The sequence below is a fragment of the Cupressus sempervirens genome, chromosome 2 (genome assembly GCF_028749045.1).
Source record: "Cupressus sempervirens isolate cs-2001-9-10 chromosome 2, ASM2874904v1, whole genome shotgun sequence".
Classification (NCBI taxonomy): Eukaryota; Viridiplantae; Streptophyta; class Pinopsida; order Cupressales; family Cupressaceae; genus Cupressus; species Cupressus sempervirens.
Genome location: NC_143119.1, coordinates 314505346 through 314529773, shown reverse-complemented (window position 1 = coordinate 314529773; position 24428 = coordinate 314505346).

Here is a 24428-nt window from a genome sequence, read left to right as displayed (position 1 = left end):
AATTTAGAGACTAAAAAGTTATATCCATCACATGAGGTGATCAGTGCATAAAGGATCTTATCAGCAATCAGTTGCAAGCAGATCCAGTGCTTCATCCTAACAGGCGAATCAGTTTTCTAAATCCTTTAACAAGGTACCTAGACTTAATAGTCTTTATATAAATCTCCTAACAGAGTGCATACTTCATTGTATGTTTGCAAATCCTCTAACAAGGTGGACCTAGCACTCCTTAACAAGCCAACTTTATACTGCAGTATTGAAGTTTTGTGGGTATCATCCCCACCCCAATTTTACTTTCTATTTGGAAGGTTTATGGGTCACCAAAATATTGTGTTATCTTGTGTAATGATTGTTTTATGTTTCAAAACTAATGCATTCAGTAGCATAGATGGATGTGTGGTAAATTAATAAAAAAATTTAAGATTACCGATTCACCCCTCCTCTCTTAGTAACCTGTCATATCTTGAATATTTCCAACACTTTTATCTTTGCATCCTTTCTCCTCTTCTCCACTTCAATATTTTATTATGATCCCTTTATATACACTATCTCTTTTGCCCTCCCTATTCTTATCTCTATAAATATTTTCACATCTATTTCTACCTTCTATCTTTCTCTTGTTCATTTTATTCAAAATATTCCCCCTCCCCTCCTTTCTCACTACTCCTCATTCCTCTAGATATCATTTTCTATATGAAACTAACAATCTAACATTTTAAAAATCAATAATTCAAAATTGACTCAACTTAGTAATCTCTACCTCTTTCTCTTCATCTTTATATATATCATTTTTACTCTTTATCTCCTTCTATTCATCTTTCATTTTTTATCTCTATAACTCTCTATATTTACCTTTTTCTTTACCTCTCTTTATCTAATATACTTCTCTATCTTCCTCACCCCACTCTCCCCTCTCTATTGCCTCTCTCTCCCCATCTTCACATTCTTAAAAATAAAACTATGTTATACTTTTAAATTAGTTGATAACATATAAAGAATATAAAACTAATACACATTTAATATAATATAGATATTAGTTTATAGGAATATTATTATCAAATTATTAATAAAAATGAGTGAAAATAAAGACTAAATGGTTTGGTTGATTATTATTTTGTAAGAATAATAAAGCTAAGAACAAATATATTTTTGAAAGATTATTGACAATCAATTAAATCTAAAGATCATAAGAAAAACTAAATATTTAAAATTATATAATATTTATAATATTATTTTTTGAAGAGTTTATTTTTGTTATTAAAATATATAAATTAATAGATATTAATAATGATGTTAAGATTAAAAAAAAATCAATTTCTTTTTTTACCTTTTGGCTTACAATTTTTTATTTCTCACTTACATTATTATCCATTACTTTATAATTACATTATATTTTTCTTAATCTTTAACTTGACTATAATAATGAAACAAGATAATTATATAATTAATAATTATGAAATAAAATTTATAAATCTTTAAAAATATACCAAAATTGATTACAAATGCAAAAGTTCGTAAATCATAATTCATACACAAAAGAAAACCTAAACAATAACAAACCTTTAAAATGCACTTCTTTATAATCCTTTTACATATCATAGATTTATCACACAGTCATTGATTGATTGAAAAACGAGCGACTTCTTTTGGTAAGAGTTATCAAACTCCATGTAAGGTTAAATGTTAAATGTTAGAACAAAATGATTTTTTATTTTTTTTATAAACCTAATTTGTATACGAGAGATAACAAAATATGTTTCAAAATATTTTCAATACAGCCATAATGTATGTAAGCTGCTAACTTTGCAGCCATATATGAGTCCATATGGTGGTCGAAAGCTTCCAGAATTGGCACAGTTTGGACATTAATAAAGGTTGTAGAATGTAGTTTCGGACTTACCAAATGCACTTATGTAATTTTAACAAACCATTTGGGGCATTATTAGTCCATCTTATATAAGGCAGGGAACTAATTTTTCTATTTGACATTAGTATTAATTTTTCTATGGAAAAAATTTATTCCCAACTAAGATTTTAAAATAAAATATTTTTTAATTCATTTGTATTCTTTTAATTTCATAATTCTTATTGGCCCCAGTCCAATTTCCTGGGGAAAAAATTGTATTTTCTGAAATGAAAAAATTAAAAATAAAAGCCAATAATAAGAATGAGTAAATGTTTGTTAGGGCATGTTTATTGTAAGTCAAGAAGTATGGAAGGTAAGTTGAGCTTTTATTAAATAATTTACTAACACGTGTGAAAGCTTTGTAATATCGGTTTCTAGAAAAATGGCGCTACTCATCACACCTCAATGGGATGTGAGACTAACCATCATTTTTTTCTTCAATTTTTATAAATTTCACATGTGATTATCTAATATTCTTGTTTACTATCATTATTTTTTTCTTTTCTTTTTAGGTTAATTTAAAACTAAATTTATAATATTAAAGATGTAAGTTTATTTTTTAAGTAAATTGATTTATTTGTTTTTATCTAAGTTAATTTGAAAAAAAAATTACAATATTATTTTCTAAGATAGATTTATTTATTTTAAAGATAAACTTACAATATGATTGTATAAATTTCTTTTTTTAATTAAAAAATGTAGTTTCTACTTTTACATTTACAAATTTTTATTTTTTATTTTCTTTACATTTTTTTCTTTTGTATTTTAACAATATTTTATCAATTAATCTATATAATTAACACTTAATCTCATGAATTAAAACTATAAAATACAAAATAGCTTTATATGTGTGCATTTTTATATAATCAATTGATTTTGAATATTTTTATAACCTTGCACTTTTAGTTTAACCTTATTTTCACAAAGGCTTAATTACTATTTTAAAACATGGAAGTTGTTTTATGATTCCCCTACATATTTCAAAATTTTGATTTGAAAATGTTTTGGCATATAATTTGTACATAGTCTCTTCTATATAATAAAACTTTTTTTCTACATTCTCAAGGGTTCATTTTGGTTAATTTAATTTATAATAATTTTTAGGCAATGGGTCTGTATTGAGTTCCTAAATCTTCAAGTAGTGGCCTTCATTGGTTGGTAGCTCACAGGCCTCATGGCTCATTGGGCTACCTCACAGGTTTGAACCATCCATAAAAAATGAAAAAAATAATAATTTATGATATTTTTCAACTTCATCTACTCCTATTGCTTCAAAAGGCAGGGACTCCAGCTCACCAAGAGCTCTTGTTAAATTTTTAGTTCCCAGTGATAATGGAGGTGGATAAAAAATTACTAAGTGTAGATTCCATCTTTCTACCTCTAACCTTTGTGGCTTATCTTAGTACAAAAATGTTCATCAACATCTTGCATGATTAGTTGTAGGGTCCCACATGGCAAGAAGCAAAAACTGGCACCCATTTAGTCCATGGGCATTGTAAGTCGCTCTTGTTGTGTCATCCACCAGAAGCTTTCGAGGAAAACCAGGGTAAGACCTTCTCCATATATTCTAGGGTGAGCTGAAACAACCTCCAATGGACTAGAAGCGTAGCCTTGAAAGTAATAGAGTAACAAAGTTCCCAACCTAGGTACATGAAAGAATATTTTATTTTTTCCACTTATAGAGGACAGAAAAACATTGGCATGGACAAAACTTAAAATGTACCATAAAACATAATAGTTTGTATGAACCTTTTGTATCAAATTTGAAGATTGACCATGGAGTATACAAGAGCTCAATAAGAATATCCTCTGTAGTAAGAATCAAATGCACTGCTCCAGATTTAACAGAGCCCTCAACCAGAGAAGATATATTAGATCTCTTCAATGGCTTCCCCAAGGAATACAATTCATCAACCTTCTACTTCCAAATCCCTGCAATGCTCACAATAGCCTAATTAGAGCCAAAGGCAGCCATTTGGTACTTTTCAGTAGTCTTCCACCAAGAATTAATAGACAACATTTTAACCATTTCATGAAAATGTGCACTACAGATAATCCGCAACAATGGATCTCTCAAAAGGGGTAAACATAAGAAAGAAAAAGTTTGTCGGGAAAAACACAAGAAAGAAAAATTTCGTCGAGAAATTGTATAAGACAACTGTTGCTAGCATAAGACAATCAAAAAATTTGAATAAACTAGTCAAGATCTCCCAAGGAGTGAAGCCTATTAGCTTAATAAAAAAACTATTAGATGTGTTGATGGTTGAATAGGTTGTTTGATCGATGGAACTGATCCTCAACATCAATTTCCAACACCTCTTGTACAACATTTGTCAATAAGCCATCCATTTCATGCAAACTTCAATTTAAAGAACACGTTTCTAATTCATACCTGATATCTGCTCTATTTTATTGGTAATAGGAGATGCATAACTTACTAAACATGGACCAATACCAAACTAGTTTTATGCCATAAGAAAATCATTTCTTGCAATTTTGGGGGTTAATACAAGGTATAAATGGTAAGGACAACAAAAGTTGCAACAATATTTCAAATCTTTCCAATCGATTTATCATATGACTAAAGTTGTGAAAACATCTCATGCTCTCCAATCTTCATTGCATTTTCTATCTGTAGAGGTAATTTCTTGAGAAGAATTTATAGAAAGATTGAAAAAGTTATATCCTCCTCAACAACATCAACATTTATTTCTCTATCTCTTAATCCACCTCTTCCTCTACCCCAGGCCTAGAATTTGATGACCACCCCTACCTGTCATATGACTTTTTCATGATGGCTAAATTTTTTTAATACCTTTCATTTTACATTTAAAGAAAAAAATTGATTGTCAATTTTTTTTATAAAATAGATCATTTTAAGTTTAAATATTTTATATTTTAGATAATTATTATATAAATTAGTAATATATGCAGAATTCTCTATGAATGACTTATGATTATAAATTAGTAATTTATACAAAAGTCTCAAATAAAAGAAGCAAGTTTTTAGTTCATGTATTTACTTTCACAAAGTTTCAAATTAATATTATTATATCAAAAATATAAGAAAACATATCTAATTTTGTAAATTATTAAAAATAATTTTTAAAAATTTATTATATCCTATTTCACCAAGTTCCTAAATTAATATAAATATGCAATCATCATAATACAAAATAGAAATATATCTAAACAGAAAGAAAAAACTAGAAATATATAAATATAAAATGTTATATATTTATCATACATATATATTATACATATTATGAAATCATATTTATGTATATCAAATAAAATACTAAATTGCTATAACAAATATTGACAATTTATAATAAATTTACTTGTCATATTGACGGCTCTCTAAAAATTTAGTCTATCAATTCATATGGTCTTACAATTTTTTAGCCTATCATATACGGTTCAAAAGTACAAAAATGGCCAATACAACCCTCAAATTCGAGGCCTGCTTTACCCAATTGAAGTTGATAAAAGGAAAATTATCGAATTCAAAATCAAATATAGTAAAAATCAAATTGGTTTGGTAACTATTCTTGAAAATTATGCCCACTGAAAATATGGCAAGTGAATTTACAAATATTCTCCAACAATTTTCTTTCTATCAACCATACCGTAAATGCTGATATGGAAGCATGAGCAGAGTTTGGAAGAAAAATATGATGAAATTCTACCTATACATTTTCTCTAATATAAATAAGACAAATTACTTCCGAAAAGAGGTCGAATCTATCAATGGTAAACGGAAAGGAGGTCTAAAAATATTGAGATTTTAAGCATCAAATATTCTTGAAATCTAGATTAGTCTAAGTTGTAGGATGTGATGTGTAGAAATGATTGATAAAACCAGCAATTTAAAATGGCTTACCAACAACTGACAATGATCCAATAGAGGTTAAGTGATCATTTAATAAACAGAGATTTAGTGATCATTTAATAGCATGAGACAGGAATCGTTTAAAAAGTCTATCAACCAATTAAGTAGATATTATTAGTTTCTGTCATAGGCATGTAACTATTGCTTTTGATGCTTACCCAAAAGAAATCTAGCCAATAACGTTTAAGAATTTTTTTGAAGACATAAGTATAGACTTAAAGTTTATATATTTATATATATTTAAAAATTAAAAAATTTTCAAAAAACTAATTACTCTGAGAGGCATTCTATACAATCACAGCACAAATACCCAGCACGAGAATATGCCAAAAAAGATTCTTCATCAATAAAAAAGAATTGGGAGTGGTTACAAACTTCCAAATTAAATATTAAAAAAGAATTCTTGAAATAATAGCTGGCTGAAATAATAGGAAGCCAAATGGAGGCCAAAATAATAGGCCCGAATTAATAGGGCCCGAAAAAGTAGGGCCCAAAAAAATAGGGCTCGAAAAAATAGGGGCGGAATAATTTCAATATAATTTTTTTTTTGTTAAATATAATTTTGCATGCACATTCATGCTTATTTTTTGTGGGGAGTGGGGGAATTTGAAACAAATTCGTAGAATGTGAAGAGACGTATGTTGGGGGATATGAGGAGCCTCTCAAAAGTTATAAAACTAAGGCTCCTCATTTCATTTTCATTTTATGTTTTTGCAGGAAGGAAGAGGTGGAGGTTATTGGAGGATTAGATTAGAGTTTTTGAATAGGAGTAGATTGAAGTTTTGGAGTAACATTTTTGCAGGTGAGATTTCTATTTTTTATTTACATTTTCATTTAGATTTAGATGTAGATGTAAATTGAAATTCAAAATTAGTTATAATATTCTACTTTGATTTAGATTTCAATTTTAATTAATTTCATTTAGATTTAGAATTCTGTTCATAAATATTTATGCTTGCATTTAATAGTTTAGTCTTGCATTTTTTATTTTGATTTAGATTTGTATTCAAAATCTATTTGATTTATATATTTTATAATACTTTTCATTTACATATTTTAAAAATGTATGTTTCAAATTAGTTTTATATTTGCATGTTTCATATTAGCACTAATAGATTCAGCACCGATTTGCGACGGCTATGTGTCGCAATTACGACAGAAATGTGTTGCGACTGCGATAGACATAGATGTCGTAGTTATTTAGTCGCAATTTACGACGTCTACCCTTGCTATCACATTTGCGACACCCATCCGTCGCTCTGCAACCACCTTATTGTCACACCAACCCCGTCACAATTCCTCTTCTTTCCGTCGACATTGCGGCGGGGTTTCCGTCGCATTTGCAACGCCCATCCGTCGCTATGCAGCCATATATTTTTGGTTTAACTTCCACAGCCGTCGCAATTGCATCTCCAATTGCGACGGGGTTGCCGTCGCATGTACAGCAACCCCGTCGCAATGTCTGGGGTTGCCGTCGCTGACGGATGTGGAAGTTAAACCAAAAAAAAAATATTGGCTCGAAACTAATAATTTTAAAAAAATTACTTGACCTTTAAATTACTATCCATAATTTATTGCAACATAAATAAAATAATTAAATACACTTTCTAAACTATGACTTTTTGTTTATGAAAAATAAGAAATTTTTAAACAAGCATATTACACTAAGATGTTTACACAAAAATCTAAACCAAAAGTTCTCTTTCTGCCTACCAAAGCCATTAAAAAATTGAACTCATCTAACCACAAATCCAAAAAATTGAATGTTGATAAATGATATGATCAAAGAATACATTCTTACAATATAAACAAGTAATTTTTTATATTGTAAGAATGTATTCTTTGATCATATACCTTGTCTCGTACATTATCTTGTCTCGTACAATGTATTTTTTATATTGTAAGAATGTATTCTTTGATCAGAAGCATACCTTGTCTCGTACATTATCTGCATCTTCGCATAATAGTTAGAATTGATCAACAAGGCACCCATCCACCATGGAGACACTTAACCTTGATGCTATGTACAAGTAAACTTCGGATAATCACTTGTCTATATCGTCGATGCTAGTGAGCTGCATGATGGACCAATCACTTGATTACTGGTAGCAACCATTATGTGATAATCATCATGATATGCATCGAACTTCATATGCATTGCCATCCACAGATATGCATCCACTCATGATACATACATTGTCATCCACATAAATGCATCCATTTATGATGTTCCATCACATGCATACATATATTCATGAAACCCACACCATATATAGACACATCCATCTAGATGTAAATGCATCATTATCATGCATCATCCACATCATGTTATCATTGTCACATTATTGCATTCCAATCCACATTTCATTAAGCGTCATATAAGTATGCACGTATCTCTGAAAAAAGGAAAATCATCAGATCTAATACAACAATAACCATAGATCATAAGACTAATGAATCACCATACATCATTAGACTAAAGAAAAATATGATCGGCCATCACTTTCGATTCATATATCGGCCTTATAAGTTTACCATAGTACAATAACATATGCTGATAGTATTATCCACCTGGCAATTAGTGATTCATGATTAATAGCATAATCGACTGGCAATTGTTAGCAATAATCACTCATGATTAGTTCACTAAATAATCATGAATGATTATTGGATAACAATATAATTAGCAGTTGTTATGAAGGGTGGCATCTTTCCACCCGCACAATTTCATAGTTTGATGCACATATATATACAGGTCAATCAGCTCTCCAAGAGGCAGTGAAGAATTGACGTTTGATAACTTATATATTCCCTTGCGGAAAGTGCTCGACTTAGGAGCATAGAAGGTTACTACCACAAACACTGGTACAAGTTATTTAACTGTATATCAAATACAACATCCATTAGAGAAGCATAAACCATATTTTCCATATCAGAGACAACTTCACAATCCAGAGAATCAGTGCATAAGCCATTCAAAGATATACTAGAGACGACCTATCTCTGTCCATGAACACCATACCAATGTGTATTTGCAGCATGGATTAAATAGAGAGATCAAAGACAGCCCTTTAGGTTATTGAGCATATTTTTACATTGTTATATTTGGCATAGCCTTCGCTTATTTGTATGCTACATTCTGTACTGTACAGAAATTCAACATTTGCATTTGGACTTACCAGGAAGACATTTCATTCTGATCATAATTGTGTATGCCTTTGTATATTTGAATCATTTGCATTATTTACTACTTGTTAATTAAAATTGGATCAATAAAACAATTATTTAAGTAGGAATTGTATATTTTCAGTAGTGTCTCATATATACCAAAAAGGGGACATACAAACACCTTGTATCTGGATGGCAGTGCCCGTGAAACAGTAGGTCTTAAGATAGCATCGTTAATTGTTTTAAACAAAGCTTGTGAAGCTCTCAACTCAGCAATCTTTTTGAAAAAGGATTCTAACTATTCTCCAATCTTCATCAAGATATGTAGCTGATTCTGCAAATGATGTTGGGAAGTCCACCGAATTGCTTCATAGGCTTCTTCATCCTCACCACAATCTTGGCTTATAGACTCTTCCTTTTGGAGGAGATTTACTAGTTCCTCAAAACTGGGAATATGTTTCGTGACATTCAATGTTGTCACAAATGCGTTGTATCTGAATGGTAGTGCCTGTAAAACAATAGGCACCAAGATAGCATCATCAACTGTTTTACCCAAGGCTTCTAAGGAAGCTCTCTACTATTCTCTTGTAGAGTACAAGAGAATATAGAAACAAAAAATTAACATTTTTGATAAAAGGAGTTGAGAGATATACAAATTGTTTTCAAAACAAAATTTTACAATAATTCATTTTGAGATTTGGGAAAGAATTAAAAATAGCTCCCCACAAATTTAATCATATATGCAGGCTTCTAAGTTTTACATACATGTCTACAAGTAAACTGTTAGAGAAAATATAGGAAACCAATTGATGAAATAGGGGAGAGTAAGATGAAATGTAGCTTACTAATCACCCAGATTAATTCTAGAAGCTTGGCATTTTAGTAGTTCTTGGACTCTTGGGTTTTGTGATGTCTGTTGGGACCATGATCTGTGACTAAGGTTGTCAACCCACCTAGTTTCCTTTTCCTTGTCATCCAATGCCACTTATTCCATGATTCAACAACATAGATAAAGTGAGCCTACATCCTAGACAAGGTCCAAAAGTCCTAGATAGTATGGACCTAGTCCACCTAGTCCAAACTCATCGCCACAATTGACTCTTGCAAGTTCAAGAGGAGATGCAGCCTCTTTTGCTCCAGCAAAAACTCTCTTCAATATTTTTAAGATGTTGAGGCTTTGGTCTCATAGGAAGATGTCAATGCTATTATTTTAAAAACAAAGAGACTACTCAAACAGAGTCAATAAGGGAGCACAGAGTCACCACTTTATCACCTAAGAAACATTCAATCAATATCACATGATAACATTCATTAACACATTAGATTCATAAACACGCAACATTCATCAATATTTTGCATTAACACATAATTCATGAACATTCATTAGCACATAATTAAATTCATTGAGACATGAAATTCAATCATTATCAATTAAGGTATGTAGATGACAATCATTTCTTTTTTTTCTTTCTATTTCTTTTTTCTATGTAAGCTCTAAGAGGAGCATCAGTGTCATCATCAATTCCCCCCTCATCAGTTCTTTTCTTTGTTCTTGATGATCTCAAATTCATATGCTGTTGCAAAGGGGGGTCCTCTGCAATAACAAATAAAAGAGTTAAATTAAAAATAATTTATTATAATTGTTACAAGTATTTAATTATTTTAAATAACATAACTGTGGTGCTCTTTACCTGATCTGACCACATCATTTTGTCTGGACTCAACGTCAACACGCTCATGAACATCGACGCCTCGATCCTCTACAGCTGCTATACAAAATGTTACATTAATCCAAACACCCATTGCAATTACATATAAAAAATTTAATAGAAAATGTATACCTCCACCACTGGGATGCACATCATGCGAACCTTCAGCATTCACAGATTGTGTAGAAGGATCGTCAGGCTGCATTCCAACATCCTACGCATTGTTATCATTACTTGCTTAACATCAAATAGACTAATTGGTAAAGTATTCAATTTGAAATAAATTTCATTTAGCTTATTTACCTGTGGCTCAGATGCATCATTATTAAAACCTTCCACACTAATTTTAGATCGTAGCCATTTAGCCACGGCTCTATAGCCTTGTTGGAAGCCAATTCTCTTATCCTCTTCTGTGAGGCATCTCTTGAAATCTGAGCCCTGCATTTTTGCGTGGTATGGTGAATTTTACTTGCATTGTTTCATCAACCAATGGAGGGTAGTTAAAATATCAAAAGGAAATACAAAATTTGCAAAAGTTGAGGATCAAGAATACTTACAACTTGTGCTTGAAGTTTTGAAAAACCACCAGAGCCGAGCTTGTGTGTCCCGTGCTTTTCTAGTCTTGCCTTTTTTGCCTTTGATGTGTCAGGCAATCTATGAAAAGTTTGAAATATGTTAGATAATATAAATATAGAGGTTAATTAGTACATAATTACATTCTCAACAGTATCACATACCTTGGCGGTGTACTCTCTACTGGTGTAATTATATTTTTCTTGTCAGCTTTATACTTTCCATCCAAAATCAGAGCCTGCCACTCAGCCTTAGGAACATAGGGCGGACGCTCATACCTAGGGTTATCCCATAAATTTTTTTTGTACTGGTCCCTAATATACTTCAAACATAAACTAGCTTTTTCAAGGAGCTTGTTTCTCTCAAATGCACGAGGTCCAAAGAGTTGGGTCATGCTCTCTAGAAGATCATCCTTCAATTTTTTGTCTTGTTGATTCCACCTTTTAAGTTAAAAAAAAACATGTTAGACTCATAACTGAAGTGAAGCTACCTTTAATATAGTTCACGAAATGGATGAAAAAGAAAACTATTCTAGCAATGATATGAAATCAAAATAGTGGTTTGGGGTTTTAATTAGGATATGATGTTCTACTAGGTATGCACGGTGGGCTCGAATATTCGCAAACACTCATCACCAAGTTTTTTTCCAAAAAAGATCATTCCCTACAAAACAATCATGGGATCATTAGTCGATGAAGAGTGATCAAAAACTAAATTAGTATTATATCACTATAGAATAATAACTTTAAAGTACCTGGAACTTTGGCTACTTTTAATGGAATTCCTTCATCGTCGCTGACGATCAATATGACATCCTTCACCGTTCCCGTGCTAGGAAGATAGGAACATCCAGGGAATGATGTTGCAGCTCCTATTGCAAAAAGTTTCATAAGTTTCATAAGTTTGGATAAATTAACCTATTTCAGATAAATTATTGCAAAGAGAAATTTGGGCATTAAGGGTTGCCCATATCCTAAAATGCTGAAAGTATCCTTGTACATACCGATAAAGTGGATAGCGATACAAAGATAGTTTAAAGCTCTGATCCCTTTGGTTCTTCATCATTAAATGACTAAATCTATTATTTCAAATTACATCTAAACATGTTATAAATTACAAATAAATTAAAGAAAAGTACAAAAAAAAACAACAATTATGGTTACCCTAATCTCAAATGAAAAGAATGGAATCAAATTTGTAAAGGTATTTCACTGTTTGTTTCTGTCTCTATTGATTGGTGCCCACATTTGTGGCACTGCTCAATTCTGTATTTCTAGTTGTAAGTAATCAAACTCGCCATTTTTTTTTAATATATTTTAACAACAAGTGTTGGACAACATTAGTGACTTTGAAAGGGACTTCATTTCATATATTTTGCGGCAAAGGTGTTGTCTCTTGCCATTGTTTAACTTTACCTCATCTTTGTACCCTTCTGCTAGAGATTGTGCTATTTTGCAGCATACTTGTGAGATTGCGCACATGACAGATTTTTTAGCTAACCTATTAAAGAGGCTAAATCTTCAAAGAGAAAATAAATTCTGGGTCCCAGATTCAACTCTAATATGTTCTGCAGATTCTGTAATACATCCTGCCTTTCACCTTGGCATTTAATGCCTAATATCAACAGAACATTTTGTTGACTATTTTTTTTCTAAGTTCTAAAGCTTTTTTTTTATTTTAAGCTTTCAAACTTATCAGTTTCTCCTTTATGATTACATTCTGCTATTTGCAAACCAGGCACAGCTTCTCATTTGTGTTTCTGTTAGGGAATGTCATTTCATTTATGTTTCTGTTTGGGATAAGTCATTTCATTTTGTTTCTGTTTGGGATAAATCATTTCATTTGCTACATTTTGAATATTTTAAATGTAAAAATGAAAGATTTTGCAAATCAATTGTTCCTTTATTATACATTGACACCATGTGCATGTCAAAAGAGAGAAAAAGAGGGATTTGTGTACGAGTAGATGGTGCAACAGTCGATGCCTGTAAACTGCGTGTTGTTGACTCAGCAGTCAGAAAGAGATTTGTGGTTGTCCTGGATGGAGGCGGTGTCATCATAGGATCTAAAGCTAAAGAATAAAATTGTTAGAGCATGCATAAATATAGAACGCGTGCATAAATTCAGTCTTAATTGCATGCATTGTCAATGATTATGATAATTTCTATCTATATTCAATGGAAAACACAAGTGGGGAATGGAACATGCAATCTACCTGCAGCACCCTCATCATGGTAATGGGGCTCGAAATCACACAAAAAACTCTGTAAAGACAACACATCCATATTTTAATTAATGGCATAAAAGAGCATAACATAAAAACTATTATTGAACTCTTGTTATAATTAAAAATTTCATTAATACTTACTTTTAAAGTTTCAGAGGTGTGCAACAATTCAGATGCCCTATTTTTTATTTCCTGAGTAGTAGGCTTAATGGTTGCCAAACATATAATTTCTCTGCCAATTTTCTTTAGCAACTTTTTAATCGAACCGATCGGGTCATCGGTCTCTGCTAAATCAATATAAAATGGGTCCTCCTCAGGGCTGGACTACTGAGGGAGTGCAGGTTCCTTTCCCTCCCTCCGACCACTAGCCCTCTGTGACAAAAATAGTATTAGTATTATCAAAATTACTCCAAAACAATGAAGAAAACAACATTAAAAAAATAACATTTTGCTTCTATCTAGTTTGCACAATTACAATGAGTTTTACCTGCTCATGGGTAGATGAGCCGGGAACATCGCTAGCATCCCCTCCAGGCGGTTGCTCCATATTGTGCCCCTGTGTCAAAGATCAAGTATAAAAATGTTAGCCAAAAATTTATTCACTAAATGGTATGTTGGAATCATTGATTAGAAGTTGGTTTAATAGTATGTACCACCCCCATGATAGTAGCCTCGTTTGTATCTATGCGGTTCAAATTGTAATCAATAAGAAGCTCTTCCCCTGCACGTATTGATTTTATCGCACAGATGAATACACGATTTCCCTCGCACGCCTCAAATATGGAATTGGGTTGCTTTATAGTTGACCCGGGTCGTGTACTATTTATAAAACCTGTAATATTCCCTATTGCTTTTGGCCTTCCATCAATGTATATAGCCACACTTTTACTTTGATTATTGTCTTGCTGCTGTATATAATTTGCCGAGAGGGCATACCTACGCATACTGTTTTTATATTGAACAATATGCATCCAACTTTTGTAATCATAACATGGTCCAACATACTCCATCAATTCAAAAACTTTGTTGTAAGACACCTTTATGCCGTCCACAGAAAATAGGCCCAAACCATGTAATGATGATGGTGCTATGCGATATATCCTCTCGTTAACACAAAAATCAGTGTTTATTGGAGGAAGTTCCTTGGGTACCCAATGTTTCTGTAGATGTTGGTACCTCAAGGGCACGTCGATGTCGCCTTTCATCTCATCATCATAAGAAAATGACCCCCCTTGAGCAAGGAAAAATTTCATGCGTTTATTGAATTTCCTTCTAGTCCTTTGACCTCTAGTTAATCTCCCTGTTCTAGATAAACTGCATATCTCGCTTTCCTCTTCTATTCCTATATTTCCCTCACTCGAGGAAGACACTTCTGACAAATACCTATTCGTTGCTACCTGCAAATGGGAGAGATCTTAGAAGACATCAATCTTACTATTGATAAGTGTATTAAATAGACTATCTATAAGGAGTATTGACTTATACCTGTCGATCCATGAGACTATGCGGGATGCTCCTGAAAGGGGTTCAGTTTCCTGCAAATGTAATTCAATTATCATGAGTATAATCACATCATAATCATAATCACATCCATCATAAGCATCACATAAAAATTAAAAACATTAAAAGGTACACAATATAACACTTAAATCAAGCTCACATTATAGATATTATTCTAGTTACAACTCCCTTTTATAGATATTTAATGAATTCCCTTTTCTAAAATAAACACTTACAAATGCTTTTGACCTGAAAGAAAATAAGGCTCAATACATTCGCGCATCAATATGTGTTTTAAATAGTTTTATTTAATTAATTTAGATTAATAGTTAATTTAGATTAGCAGTATTCTATTCTATTTCTATTAGCATACCTCTAAATTTCATCATTATCATCCTCGTCGTCGTCATCATCATCATCATCATCCTCCTCGTCATCATCATCATCCTCGTCATCATCATCATCATCCTCCTCCTCGTCATCATCATCCTCACCATCATCATCATCATCGTTGTCGTTGTCATCATCAACATCATCATCATCAACATCAACATCATCTTCATCTTCATCATCATCATCAGTAGCAACATCTACATCATCTTCTACTTCTTCGATATCTTCTTCTTCCATCGCATTATACTTTATTGGCCTTCCTCTCGGTTCATGTCTAACAACAAATGACCAACCCGGTTTATGTGGAACCTCTGAGTAAAATACCTGCTCACATTGGCTTGGAAGAACATAGGGCTCATCCCCAACTAGCTCAAATGACCTTGTCTTAACCATTGTAAATCCATTATCATGTTCAATAACAGTTCTATCAGGATCATTTGGATTAAGTCGTAGCCTATACCATTTGACAACGAAGAGTACTAATTTGAAGGAACTAAAATCACAGTCTAGTATATCATCCAAAATGCCATAGTATCGATTTTCAGACTCTCGAGGATGTAAGTCATTTCTAGATGAAATATTAGTCACTTGAAAGACTGCAGTTATTCCTGATTCACAAGTTTTCTTCATGTCATCCAACACTTTGACGCGAAATTTATAACCATTACAGAACATAGCCTTGTGGTGTTTAACCTACAATAATATGTGAAACATGTCAAAATTATTGTATCATGAGTTGATAAACATATGAGTGATTAATAAATTTGTACGTACCTGGAAATCTCTTAAACCACATGCTAAATCTATTTCTCTTTGCGTAACATTGGAATCTCCATTACGATGAGCTTCTTTAACCAATGAAGATACACCTTCCCATGTTAATGTCCGACTAGAATGTTGACATCGTTCAATCCATACCATCATCCAATCAAGATTGTTTGCAATATACAAATGTAGTGCATCCCACTCTCGAGCACCTTTCACTTTCCTCAATGTACCTTTCCCAATCAAGTACTCCCCTTCTAATTTTTTAAAAGGCTCGAGATCCCAAATCCGATCTACACGGATATTTGATGCAAACTTAGGAAGATATTCAGTAATGTACACCATAGTCTGGTATACCATATATCCCTCTACCATAGAACCCTCAGGATGTGCTCTTTGTCGAACCAAAGCCTTCAAAGATTTCAAGTGCCTCTCAACATCCACATTGACCTACTGTGTACAGGTCCACACAATTCAATCTCCTCAACTAGGTGTATGAGGCAGTGTTCCTGTGCATTGAAAAAAGTTGGAGGTAGACACGTTTGCATTTCACACAATAAATGAGGAATTCTTCTCTTCCAATAGTTTATATCTTCTTTATGGATTTCTTTAGATGACAACCACCTACATTAAGAGATTCAAGTCACAAAAAATATATAGATACGAGACTTTACAAAATAATATACAATAGATTACATAGCAAGAAAAACAAATCATGAATATAATAAATATATACAACAAATTGAACAGATATTACTGCTTACCTCATGTATTTTCCAAGATCGTATATCACTTGTTTGATGTTATTGTTGAAGGGCTCTGGGAGAGATAGAGGAAGCACGTACTGCAGTAATTATAAACCAATCATTTCATTGTTTTCTAACATAACATAACGAACAGTACACGTAGTTTATGAATATATTGTAAATACAGAAGAACATAACTTACCTTGATGAAAGTATGCCAATCATGCATTTTGAGCCCTGGCCCAAATTCACTTTTTTTTGATATGAGATTGTTTATGTTCGCAGCAAATCCTGTGGGAAATCGAATTTTTCGTATGACTTCTTTTATGGCATCACTTTGTTGCTCCATTAATAACCAAGGAAGGGAACTTATATTAATCTGATCTCTGTTGCTATTTGAGTGAATGAAATTCTTCAATGCATGATTGGATTCATGAATGTCATTACAAATTTTGACAATTTTTTCTTTGTCATGCCTTCCATCCAATATTTTCCACAATGTCTCTATTATATTATTTTCAATATGCATAGAATCAAACAAATGCACAATTTGTAAGTGCTCATAGTAGGGCAACCTGCTAAATTGTCTGGGATAGCTTTTTAGTCCCTTTGGAAGGTTGTCAGTACTGCCTTGAAGACCTTCACGATCATCAATTACACAATTAGTAAACAAAAATCACAATAGAAATATATAAATTACAAACATAAACCATTAGGTGGAATGACATTACCTCGATGATTAATTCTATTATATTCCAACTTCCATAGGCGAGGTGTCATTCTTCGTGGCTTTGATGTAGTCTCTTCTTTCCCATTGAAAAGATATTTTTTCGTACTTCGATACTTATGATTCCTGTAGAGGAAGTGTCTACACTCATCAAACTCCTGGTTTCTTAAACTTTTTGAATGACGAGATTTCATTTTTGGACCACAAACTGGACATGCAAATTTTCCCTTTGTTTGAAGACCTACAAGATAATGATATAATTGGATTATTAAATATGTTGATTTTTATACATTAATGAATTATCGTGCGCAAGTTGAATTCACTATAACATAACACAAAAATGTGTTAGCCCTGGGGCATCATGTATTGTCCATGCAAGTATTGCATGGAATTGAAATTGTCTTTGTCCTAATGGTCTAGACACGTCATACATAGTGACACCATTCCATAACTCCACCAACTCGTCGATAAGAGGCTCAATATATACATTCATATCTTTAACTTGATATTTACCTACTTGAATGAACAGTAACATTACATAATTATTGTGACTATTTTACTGCAAGATTTGTAAGTACATGTAAATTAATAACTATCAAATGATAAGATACCTGGAACAATCATTGCCAACATAATGTGCTCCCTCTTTATTGACATCCACGGAGGAATGTTATTGTTGATAACAAAAATAGGCCACACCAAGTAAATAGATCTCATCTCTCCAAATGGATTGACACCATCCGCTGCCAATGAAAGCCTGAGATTACAAGGTTCTTCTTTGAAGTGTTGCCACTTTTCCTCTATGTGCATAAATGCCGAACCATCCGTAGGGATTTGAATAATGTCATCTCGACTTCTATTGCGTGCATGATAATCTATAAATTGAGCCAAGCTACTACACCTAAATAATTTTCGCATCCGTGGAATAATGGGGATGTAACAAAGAACCTTTTGAGGCACCTTTTTTGTTAGTTGATCTGTTCGATATCTACTCGTATGACATATAGGGCATTGTGTTGCAAATTCACGTTCTTTATAATATATAATATGATCATTGGGACAAGCATGTATTGCTTGATACTCCATTCCAATATCTTTCATAATAGTAGATAATTCTCGATATGAGCGGGGTAGAATATTTGATGATGGTAACAGAAACTCGCCTATCAATCTACAGGAAAAAATATAAGTTGTTAATATAAACAATATTAGTGGTACATTATTCACCCTTTGTTAACTATAAAGACATATATGACATACCTTAACATACGTGACATAGTTATGTTGGATAAACCACTCATAACCTTCAAGTTCAACAACAACAATACAGCAGAGAGAAGAGTTGTTTGGGAGTCTTTATATAGGGGCTCGCATGCCTTCTCAAGTAGAGGTACATCGAGGCTATCATCATCATCATCATCAGATACGCTTCGACTAAATGTGTCATGGATCAATGTATTTATACCATCATCTTCAATTGTGTTTTCTAGTGCATGATCGTCATCTTCCATGGGATCATTGTCTTCACCTTGGATATTTGCACCTCCATGTTCCTCCACTTCAAAAACTATATTCTTCGAATTGTTGTGGTTCATATCATGTACTTCTCTGGGGAGATCAACCTATATAAAGTTGATTAACATAAATAAACCATGATCATCAACTCATCATCAAGTGATTTCATATGTATATAAATTGTTACAATGATATAATGAATGAATTACAGTGGATGATAGTCATGCCCCCCTTCAATGTGACCATTCTCCCTGTAATGTCTCTTAGCTATTTTGATTAGCAGTCTTCTACGATTTAAGCCCTTACAAATTTTGCAAGGACAATAACATTTTCCATCTCCTTTTCTTTTCAAGTTAGACCACAATCTAGCAATTGTCTCCCTGTTTTGTTCTTCACTTATATTATCTGACATGATCGTTCTTTGCAGAAGCAAAAATCGGGCTATGAAAACTTCGGTCTACAACTTTCACAAACTAAGAAAAACTGTCAAAAGTACACAAATCTTCTTAGACCTAGCTAAATACTTTAATATTTTAAAAAATACTTTCTTTGACTTTATTCCTAAGACATTTAATCCAATCACCTTTTATAACATTCAATCAATTGCTCTAGGCAAATTTCTGGATAAGATTATTTGTAAAACTTTGACCAACCGCCTGAAGGTCTTATTTCAAGAGACCTTACAACATTAAGCCTTACAACATTAAGCCACTAAAAAATATGAAATTTTCATACCCAAGCGCGCGGCTATATAACTCGTGCAACGGCCTTCTTGCTTAGCTGTAGAAACTCTCTAGCAATCAAATCATACAAGCTACAAGGCCTAACAACAATTTCAAAACATATAAGCTAAAAGTCTAGTTAAAATATACATTAGATTTAAAAAAATGCAATTTTCATACATGAGTGTGTGGCTATATAACTCGTGCAACGGCCTTCTTGCTTAGCTGTAGAAGCTCTCCAGCAATCAAATCATACAAGCTACAAGGCCTAACAATAATTTCAAAACATATAAGCTACAAGGAAAGACATATTATATGACATGGCAAAAGGAACAAAATTTACAAGTGTTAGCAAGACATATTAAACAACATCATAGTGCTAGAGAGATCACAATTATATGAGTTTAGATTTTGATTGTAGTCTTTCAAAATTGTGTATGGACTATGGTAGTATATGCATTACATAAAGACCATTGTTATGATAGATTATAACATTTTCATTTTTGTTTTATGCATGTGAAGAGGAGGATATTGCAAATTGGAGCAATAGGAGGTCCTCCACACTATCTGGTCAAAGATAGATCTATTTGGTGGGGGCTTTCCTATAATGGTAAACCTTTGGCTTTAACACAGAGTTGTTTAGCCAAGGCTTGGAACTTAAAGGGGATCTCGTTGATACAGGACATTATGGATGGTGAGCAGCTAAGGGAGTGGGAGGATATCAAATACAGATTTAACATTCCTGACTCGTAGAAAAAGACATATACCCTTATTAAGAAAGCAATGCTTAGTTGTAAGCCAAAAGAATTGTTAGATGCTAATGGATCCTTAAAGAAGATTAAATGGATTAATGGTAATTTGTTGTCAGAAAGTACTACCAAAAATGTTTATCTCTGTATGAAAAATGACTCCTCTCTCATAGCCAGGGTGTCTCAGTGTTGGGGGAAAATTAAGCCTTTTTCTATTTGGTCTTTTTTCTTTGAATACATGTCGAAAAGTAAAGCAGAGCCAAAAAAAAACTTTGTTTCAAGTGGTTGCTCTTATTTAAGAAGTTAGCTCTTGGGAAAGTCCTTTCATCAATTGGTCTTGCTCTTGTGTGTTGTAATATTTGTAATGTTCATGAGTCTTTTGAGTACCTATTTTTTGAATGTTTATATGCACGTAAGATATGGTCTATTTTTTTGGGGTCTCCATGTAAGTAGAACTGTATTAATAGTTTTTCCTAGTCAGAGATCCTTGCTGGATATGTCGATAGATTTGATTCTAAATTCAATATTTTTTGGTTTGTTCTGACTATTGAGGTGTTATGGATTCTATGGAAGGATAGGAATAAAGAAATCTTTCAAGCCGAGAGGAGTAAGCTTACTGAGTTTAATTTTAAACTCACCCATTTTAATATTATGTCACAAGTATCATTGGTTCTTCAAATCAAAAGATCAAACTTTATGAGGCTAATCTATGAAGGGTGCTTAATGATAAAGAAAGATCAAGTTCAAGCTGCAAACTATGTTTCAGGATTCCAATCCTTCTTGGCTCCAATAGAAATGGACGAATTGAACAAATATATTAGTGAATGTCAGTTGCAAGATGTCCCTCAAACTGAGCTTCCTCAAACAGGTTGGGAAAATATGTATAATCAAGAGGAGGATCAGGTTGATGTTGTTCAATCCGGTTGGGGAGCTAATCAGAAATTTGGTGGAGGTTTAGTCCATAATCATGAAGAGCAGGGACTAGTGTAGCATGATGGTTGGAATACAATGCCCAATCAAGATAATAGACAGAGTGAAGCTGATCAAGTGGCTCACGCAAAGGTGTCCAACGTCAAGGATGGATGGGGTCAATTTCAATAGTGAATTTTCAGATTATAAATTTGCTAATATTTGTAATGAAAATGGATTGTAGTCTAAGTATAGCTAGTTAAAAAGAACTGATACCGTCACCCCCTAATTTTGTAATTGTATATATTCAAGGGGGTGTGAAAAGTCCTTTTTTTTTTCTTTTTCTTTTCGGAACTCTAAACTCGTGATGTAGATATTTATTAAACTCTCTTAACAGAAAAAAAAAATATATTATTATTATTGATAAATAGTTAGAATAATAAAATGACTAAAAATAAAAATAACTCTAAAAATAAAAATAAAAGTAAAAGTGAAAATATATGAACTTCAGGATTGAAAAAATTGATTGGCGAAATTAATAAAAGAGAGATGAGAACAAAGAGAGAAACTTAGATTTTAAATGAAGGTTTTGTATTTAAGAGTAATAAAAGTTTTAAGTCTTTAAATGTCGGCCGTTATTTCTAAGCTACATTATTTCAAGACTAAGATTCGATTGGCATTCTATTTAATGACTTTTTTGAAAGCCAATTTTTCCAATCGCTGACGAGTGATTATTTTACAGGACGAAAACCGAACAGACTATGAAAACCACGAATAAATCATAATACAATTATTTGCCAATAATTGTTTCTGTAAAAATGCTTAATTTTGGCTGGATAGATGCTACAAAACTGTATTCCTAAAGGCCATATCACCTGGATTAGAAAAGGCAGTTCAAATTAGAAACCACAAAATTTAACAGGGGATATCTGTTGTTTGATTATTTTTTCTTGACGAAGCTTATCTAGACGAGCAATTTGCAACTAAAAGTTCAGACCCACAGTGGAAAAGGTGCGATCTTTGTGAAATAGAAGAGGAAACTTGGAAACATACATTCATTCTACATAAAATTTAGATTTCAAACAAAGAAGAAACATTTACTGTAGCATCACATTGCACAAAGAACAAAATCAGGAAATAACTCTGTTAAGAATTTCAAAGAGGGTAATGGCAGTTACAAAGGAGATAATGAAAAGAGTTGTCTTCTTAGAGAGTATGCACTGAAATGGTTCAACTCATATATCTCTAGGAAGCGCACTTTTAAAGAGGTTGAAGAGGAAGCAAATAACATGCAAAATGCAGAGCAAGATCACATGAGGAAGAGGGCAAGAAGGGATATAGATGATGGTAGCTCTCACTTTAAAGAGGTTAGCAAGATCTAATGTTCTTTTCTGTAAACATCTTCTAAATGCAATCACCAGTAAATGTACTATTCATATTTATAAAAGAATGAATACTAAATATGTAAGAAATATCTCCTCCATATGAATACCTATTTTACTTCTAAAATTGCTAAAAAGTTATAGTGTCCTTTATTTCATGAATATTTTTATTGTGCTTGTAAGCACTACAGAATCTAAGTGGTCGCCCATACAGTTTCCAATTACAGGTGGACGACAGGTGGGCAACACAACATTTTCCCCTCCATGATTGCCTTTGATTCTGGCTATTTGAGATAAAATATTGGTTGTTGACATGATAAAATTTGCATCTCAGCTGTTAAAAAGTGGGAGACGCTCTTATATGCCATTGAGGATGAACTGACAAAGGACAAGCTCTGACTTCCCATTGGGTAATTTTGGTGCATTTCAATCAGCTACTTAACAATTCAATCAAATAAATTATTTATTTATTATATTTAATACATTTAGGCTAAATACATGGGTGAGAGGTCATAAATTGAAATCTTATAGGAAACATGTATGCACGTCTTCTTTGTAACACAGTTAAATAGTTCTTTTGAGAAGTATCGAATATGCTTATATTGCTGTAAGTTTCTATAAATCCATGTACACATTACTTGATATCATAGATTATAACAGAAGTGTTTTCTTTCTTTCTTTTGATTGCAGTTATCAAGAAACCAATGGAAACAGAGAAGCAGGGGGTTTTGTTGGCATATGAACTTCTAGTGTCGCAACAATCTGGAGTGGCAGCTCATAAGATATTAGAGCATGTGGAGCAGTTCCAGTCATTTTCTGAGGGAAAATCTTTAGCTCATTTAAAATCAAATGATGATTGTAAAATTTCATCAAGATCTCTAGAACCTTTGGCTTTGACAATTAAAGGTACATCTTCCTCAAGATTTTTGGGCATGTATCAAATTTTAAATCTAATTTTATGTGACAGTTTTGTAATTCATTTTTTCAATCCAATTGTAACTGTATTGTAAACTGTGAATAGCTCAATTACAAGCCTATAATCTAAAAAAAAAACATCAATTCTAGTAGAGCTCTAAATCAAATACATTAATATATAATAATTCAAATATGCCTTCTCACACATTGTTCGAATAGACTCCATTGTTCTCCAATCCTTCAAGACCTTGTACATAATTGTATTGTTTCAGCTTTAAATACTAACTTAAAATGACATGAAAGAAAAATATTGTTGATTGATGACACAAAGAAGATAGAAAAATAATACTAATCATAATAAACAGACAATGATAACATGCCAGCAATAATACTTAATGTGATTTTTTAAATATCAACACACTAAAAAACCTCCATTTTACATCTGAAAGTATATTTAACAAGCAATAAATTTTCATTTAATTTTTTCCTTCATTTGAACAGTTTATATTTTATTTATTTTCTAATAATTGCTTCTCATTTGTTCCATAGAAAACACAATACCAGTATCAAGTTCAAACGGACTCTCTACATTAAATATTGCAACACCTTTATTTTGTATTAGTCATTGCA